The 6,768-nt window shown below is 43.6% G+C and overlaps 1 non-coding gene across 1 annotated transcript; it reads right to left on the bottom strand.

Moving 5' to 3' along the window:
- Window positions 1-1,525: 1,525 nt before the first annotated feature.
- On the bottom strand, window positions 1,526-1,599 carry trnai-aau (transfer RNA isoleucine (anticodon AAU)). Its single transcript has one exon. It is a non-coding gene; the product is annotated as a tRNA-Ile (tRNA).
- Between the last annotated feature and the right edge of the window lie 5,169 nt (window positions 1,600-6,768).

Here is a 6,768-nt window from a genome sequence, read left to right as displayed (position 1 = left end):
TTCCTAACTCCACATGATCGGCGAGGCACAGCTTCAGGCCGACTTGTCGGGTGGTGTAAACAGATATCCCTGCTTCTGATCTTCACCAGAACAGAGTGAGATGTAACATTGATCATCAAACAGACTGTGAGAGAATACAACAGAGTAAAAGACTGTGGAATAACAAATAGATTTGATTGGAATGTTGAATTTTGATTGGAATGGATAAAACAGCAGATTAAATTGGGATTCTCATCATTATATTGATCTGGGACAGAAAAACGAAACTGATGGAAAGAAGGGAAGAAGGAAGAAAAGAAAGGATGGAACTGTTCAGTTTTTTTGAGTTTTTTCACCCACCCATCAAAGCTGGATTAAAAAGAAGATGCAAATAACAAAGAATTTCACCAAAAAGAGAGATTAAATGCTGCCGAAACCTTGGATCGAAGGATGCCCCAATAGATCACCTGTTTAACTGTCTCCTCACTGGGGGATTTCAATCAGTGAGTGATATTATTCTCTACCGTTTTTTTTTTGTTAAATGAACCCAGAACTGTCACTTGGAATTAATATCTGTGTTTCGACTCCTGAATAATAAAATTGTGAATTTCTCGATATTTTCTGGACACATTTCCAGCTGAAAGAACTAAGAACTCTTTTCTAATTTACACAATACTATATACACACTCATCAAGCCTCCGATACTGACATCCTTGGTGCTGCTCTCTCCTCCCAAACCTCATCTCATGTGACTGTTACATCATCACTCTGACAGTGGGAGGGGTTGAAGCCACTGTTTTCAGCATTAACCCTTTACATCCTTGCAATACACTGTCTGTCCAAAAAATGGGTGGAGGGAACTTCTTTCATTTATTGAAACACCAACATCTGCCAGTTGAAAATCAACTCAAACCCATCAGAGAGAGAGAGAGAGACTGTCAGAGAACTTCCTGCATCCAGTCCTGACCCTGTTACACTCCGCAACTGCTCACCCAGACCCCACTGAACACTGTTCCCGAGACACTTCAAATACTGTTTACAAAAGGCAGAAAAGGTCAAAGTTAATCACAGCTGTATTGAATAGAACAAAGTTTAATATCTTCTCACCGTCTCTCGGTAACCACATGAGACACAGGTTTTCTTATTCGCTTCCTTTGATTTTTCTTGTTCCTGACTGACAAATATTCCAAACCTCGGCTCAACCCTCTCGCTTGCGTCATGTCCCAGTCACGGTTGAAAGCAACACATAACGACAGAAACACTCTGAAACATACAACACGGTCACACTTTCCTTCAGTGAGATGAATGTCGAGCTTTTTTTCCAGGTTGAATGCATCTGTGAACAAACTTCTATGAAAGAAGTTGCCTTTGAAATATCAGCACTGAATTTCTGTACAAGGAGGAACAGCCATTCCAAACTCAGATCCTTCACAATGGCTGTTTTCTCCTGTGACTGAAATTCATTATGTAATTTGAATTCGAAGTCAAAGTTCACAAGACATGGATAAATTTATTGATTAGGAAACTTCGAAAGCACACTGTAATAAGGGTCTGCTGGGAGTTGAACCCAGGATCTCCTGTTTATTAGACAGGTGCTGTAACCAACTAAGCTACAGAGCCAGATTGAAAGTGCTTGTGCAGTTGAAATCAGAAAAGGGCACTATTTATTCTCAAAAAAAAACAACAAATGCTGGAACCACTTCGCAGGTCTGGCAGCATCTGTGGAAAGAGAAGCAGAGTTAACGTTTTGGGTCAGTGACCCTTCTTCGGAACTTCCGAAGAAGGGTCATTGACCCGAAACGTTAACTCTGCTTCTCTTTCCACAGATGCTGCCAGACCTGCTGAGCGGTTCCAGCATTTATTGTTTTTATTTCAGATTTCCAGCATCCGCAGTATTTTGCTACTATTTATTCTCATCCCATTTCTCCACTGGTCACAGCATATTTTAACTTTTCCCACTTACTGATACAGTCAATCATATTCTCTATTTTTCCCAGAACTGAGAATGAATGTTTTGGAAGAAAATACATAATTCAATTTTTTCCAAAAGGTTACAGAACACAACATGTGAGTAATATTCCCCATTGCTTTCTCAGTGCTGATGGATTGTGAAGCGGGAGTCAGCCAGAAGTCCCACTGAGCCGCAGTGACTCTGAGCTGACAATGAAATGAGATAAAGTTCAATCTTTCACAGTGAGATGCTGCAGAGAGATAAGATTCCCGAATCAAAGTGAGACTTTCTCATACTGTTGTTGAATTTCATTGCAAACACTCCTTGTACTCTCTGCTAGTGAAGCCTAAAAAAATGGAGAAACAGAATGGCACTCAAACTCACAACCCTGAGATGAAAAGTCTCATGTTCGACTGACTGAACTATCACTTCTACTCGGTCTCTTATTGTTTGGATGCAATGTATGCTCCGATGCTGGGGCAGCTTTCAAATCCTGCCATGGATCCACATGTCAGAGTGAGTTACATGTTGTAGACTCAAGCAAAGGAAATCTGCTCACTTCCAAAACTATCAGCGAGTTGAAGCTGATTACGATCAACATCATCAGAGGTCAGAACTACCTGGTGAAAGAAAATACCCTGAAGAAGGATCCACAATTATTCAAACGCATCGGCAAAGTGAAAAACAAAAAATCGATGAGTTAATCCAAGACAAACAACGGAAACACAGAAGAATTCCATTCCATACCAGAACCCAGTCCTGTAGTTTTTTGGATCCAGCTCTCAGTTACTGCTTCACCTTCATACACACACTTGGCAATCTGTACATTTAGTTCATTTCAATTTTGTCAACAGGCTCTTTGAATCCAGTTCTCTGGTCCTAAATAGGCTCCGTGTGAAAGTCAACTCCGCTTTTTGTAAGGCTGCAACCAATACATGACCTTCAACTAAAAACACAAATGAAGTCGAGGTCATGCAGGATTTGAAAACAGGACCTTTTACTTGCTATCCAATCACACACTCAAAGTGAAAAACATACCCCCAGACCAACAAGCCATTTGCAAAAAGTACGATTTTTAGCTCTCTTTAGTACTGTGCCATTAAGTATATATTGCCTCTCCCTGTTCCTTCTGCTCAAGTGCATCACCTCACACAAGTCATATTAAATTCCATCTGCCACCTGTCTGCCCATTCTGCCTATCACTGTCCTGTTGCAGGCAGGTCATTTCATCCTCACTGTTTACCACTCTTCCAGGTTTGGTGATTTCGGTATATTTTGAGATTCTACTCCATATTCCAAGATCCTAATCATTTACATATCGCAGGAAAAGCAGTGGTTCTCGCAGTGACCATTGGAGAACACCCACTGTCGACTATCCTCCAGTCTGACAAAGAACCATTTACTACGACTCTTTATTTTCTGTCCTTAAGGCAATTTTCTATCCAATTGGACAGGGAGTCTCCTATTCCATGAACCTCAATTTTGTTCACCGCCCTTTTATGTGGTACCTTCTCATCCATTCTTAATCCATCCACCCATCCTGTCTTAAAATCCATCATCCTCCTGTTTGTTCATCAAAAAATGCAGTTAGTCAAGCATGAACTCCCATTTATTAATCCATGCTCACTCTCCTCAATTAAGTCAAATCTCTCCAAGTGACTGTTGCTTTTTTTCCCTAATTATTGTTCCTAAAACCTTACTCACCACTGCTGTTAATCTAACTGGCCTGTAGTTACCTGGATTGTCCTTACACCCTTTGTTGAAATAGGAAGTCACATTTGCCACTGTTCAATCCCCTGGCACCTCCACAGTGCTTGTTGGGAGGGTGTTCCTGGTTTTTGACCCTGCAACAGTGAAGGAATGGCGGTACAGTGCCAAGTCAAGATGGTGTGTGACTTGGAGGGGAACTTGAAGGTGGTGATGTTCCCATGCGTCTGCTGCCTTTATCCTTCTAGGTGGTAGTGTTTGTGCGTTGGAAGGTGCTGTTGAAGGAGGCTTGGTAAGTTGCTGCAGTACGTATTGTAAATGTTACACACTGTTGCCACTCTGCACTGGTGCTAGAGGGAATGAATGTTTAAGGTGGTGGATGGGGTGCCAATCAAGTGGGCTGCTTTGACCTGATGGTGTCAATCACTTGAGTGTTGTTGGAGCTGCACTCATCCAGGCATGAGTATTCCATCAAATTCCTGACTTGTGCCTTGTAGATGGTGGGCAGGCTTTGGTGAGTCAAGAGTTGAGTTAGTTGCCGCAGAGTTCCCAGCCTCTGGCCCGCTCTTGTAGTTGTAGCTGTAGTTGTAATTGTAATAGGCAACCGTCCGTCTCGGAAGGCGATGGGCTACACCCAGGGTGTACGTCACTTCTGTATTAAACATCATTTGTTGTGGCTGTGGAGGACGACTCGCGTGTGACAATCCCTTCCGCAGCTGGTACAGATGAATATCATTGGCCTGAGGTCGACTGATAATTTTTCCTTCCTCTGGGCTCTCTTTCCCTCCAAATGGTCATTTCTTTTGTCCTCTGCTTTTCCCATGGTCTTCCTGAATGCCTTTCTCCAGGAATTCCAGTCAGCAGGAAGGACTTCCCATGCATCGACTCCAATCCCAGTCAGCTTGAGATCTCTCTTGCAGATGTCCATGTATCACAGACGTGGGTGACCTGTTGGTCTCGTGCTGATAGCAAGCTCACCAAAGAGCGTGTCTTTGGAAAGGCGACCGTCATCCATTCAGCACACATGACCCAGTCAACAGAGTCACCGCTGACTCAAGAGGGCAAACATGCTGCAGATCCCTGCACGCTGGTGTACTTCCGCATTCGGCTCTCTGTCCTGCCAGGAGATGCCCAATATCCATCTGAGGCAGCGGAGGTGGAAGCTGTTCAGCTGCTTTTCTTGAATTGCATAAGTTGTTGATGCTTCTCTATTGTAAAGGAGGGTGCTGAGAACACAAATCTGGTACACGCAGAGCTTTATATTTTCGATCAGTTTGCTGTCGGTTCATACTCGTCTTCTCAACTTTGACATGACAGCTGCAGCATTGGAAATCCTGGTGCTGATTTCAGTATCAAGGGACAGATTGCTGGTGATTGTTGATCCAAGGTATGTGAAGCTGTTGACAACCTCCAAAGTGAGGTTGTCGATGTTGATGGAAGGTGGAGTCTTTACGTCCTGACCCATAACTTTGATCTTCCTGATGCTGATCACCAGTCCAAATTCCTTGCAGGGCAGGGAGAAGCGATCTACAAGCTGCTGCAAGTGAACTTCATTATGGGATGTTAGCACAGCGTCATCAGCAAAGAGCAACTCACAGACTAGGAATTTACCCACTTTGGTCATGGCGCGCAGTCTTGCCAAGTTGAACAGCTTGTCGTCAGCTCTGGTATGCAGGTGGACACCCCCATCTGAGTCACTGAAACTGTAAAATAGCAGCATGGAGAAGAATATGCCAATTGTAAAGGATGTGAGCTGTGAGGAGGTTACAAGGAGGTTTCCAGGGGTCTTGGAGAGGCTAAGTGAATGGGAAAGAACATGACAGATGGAAAATAATGTGAATAAATGTGAAGTTATCCACTTTGGTAGAATAAACAGAAAGATAGAATATTTCTTAAATGGTGAGAGCTTAAGCACTGTTAATGTCCAAAGGGACCTGGGTGTCCTTGTTCATGAGACACTAAAAGCTCACATGCAGGTGCAGCGATCAATTAGGAAGGCAAATGGTATGTTGGCCTTCACACAAAGGGTCTTGAGAACAGGAGTAAAGATGTCTTGCTGCAATTGTACAGAGCCTTGGTGAGACCGCGCTGGAGCATTGTGTCCAGTTTTGGCTTCCTTATCTAAGGAAGGATATACTTGCCATAGAGGGAGTGCAGCAGAGGGTCACCAGATGAATCCCTTGGATAGTGAGATTGTCCAATGAAGAAACTGGGCCTGTATTCCTTAAAGTTTCGAAGAGTGAGAGGTGATCTCATTGAAACTTGCAATATTCTTACAGGGTGTGACAGTGTGGATGTAGACAGGATGTTTGCCCTGGTTGGTGAATCCAAAACCAGGAGACATAGTCTCATAATAAGGGATAGGCCATTTAAAACTGAGATGGGTGGAATTTCTTCATTCAGAGGGTGGTGAATCTTTGGAATTCTCTACCCCAGGGGTCTGTGGAAGTTCGATCATTGAGCATGTTCAAGACAGAAATTGATAGAAATCTTGATACTCATGACTTCAAGGGATATGGGGATAGCATGGGAAAGCAGTGTTGAGGTAGATGATCAGCCATGATCATTGAATGACAGAGCAGGCTGGACGGGCTGAATGGACTCCTCCTATGTTCCGAAGAGAGTTGGCACCAGGACGCAACCTGCTTTATCCCACTGCTGATCGTGAAAGCGTCTGATGTTGCTCTATTGTAACTCACAGAACTGTGCATGTTTTCGTAGAAAGAAGCGATGAGGTCCAAGAGTTCAGGAGGGCAGCCTGGTTTCCATAGCAGTTTGAAGAGTCTTTCTTTGCTGACAAGATCCAAGGCCTTGGTGATGTCTATAAAGACAATGTCGAGTGGTCTGTACTGTTCACAGTACTTCTCCTGTAACTGCCGACGTGAGACAATCATGTCGACTGTCAATCTGCCAGCTCTGAAGCTGCACTGAGACTCAGGATAGATGTGTGATGTCAGGGTCTGCAATCCGGTCAGAGAAATGCGAGCAAAGACCTTCCCCACAATACTTAGCAAGCAGATGCCTCGGTAATTTCTGCAGTCACTGCGATTCCCCCTTATTTTTGTACAAGGTGACAATACTTGCATCACGTATGTTTTGAGGTGCAGATCTTTCCTTCCAACAGAGACACA

This window comes from Heterodontus francisci, unplaced genomic scaffold, assembly GCF_036365525.1.
Source record: "Heterodontus francisci isolate sHetFra1 unplaced genomic scaffold, sHetFra1.hap1 HAP1_SCAFFOLD_61, whole genome shotgun sequence".
NCBI lineage: Eukaryota > Metazoa > Chordata > Chondrichthyes > Heterodontiformes > Heterodontidae > Heterodontus > Heterodontus francisci.
Note: the sequence above shows the minus strand (reverse complement) of the source record. Positions and strands in the feature narration are given on the sequence as shown.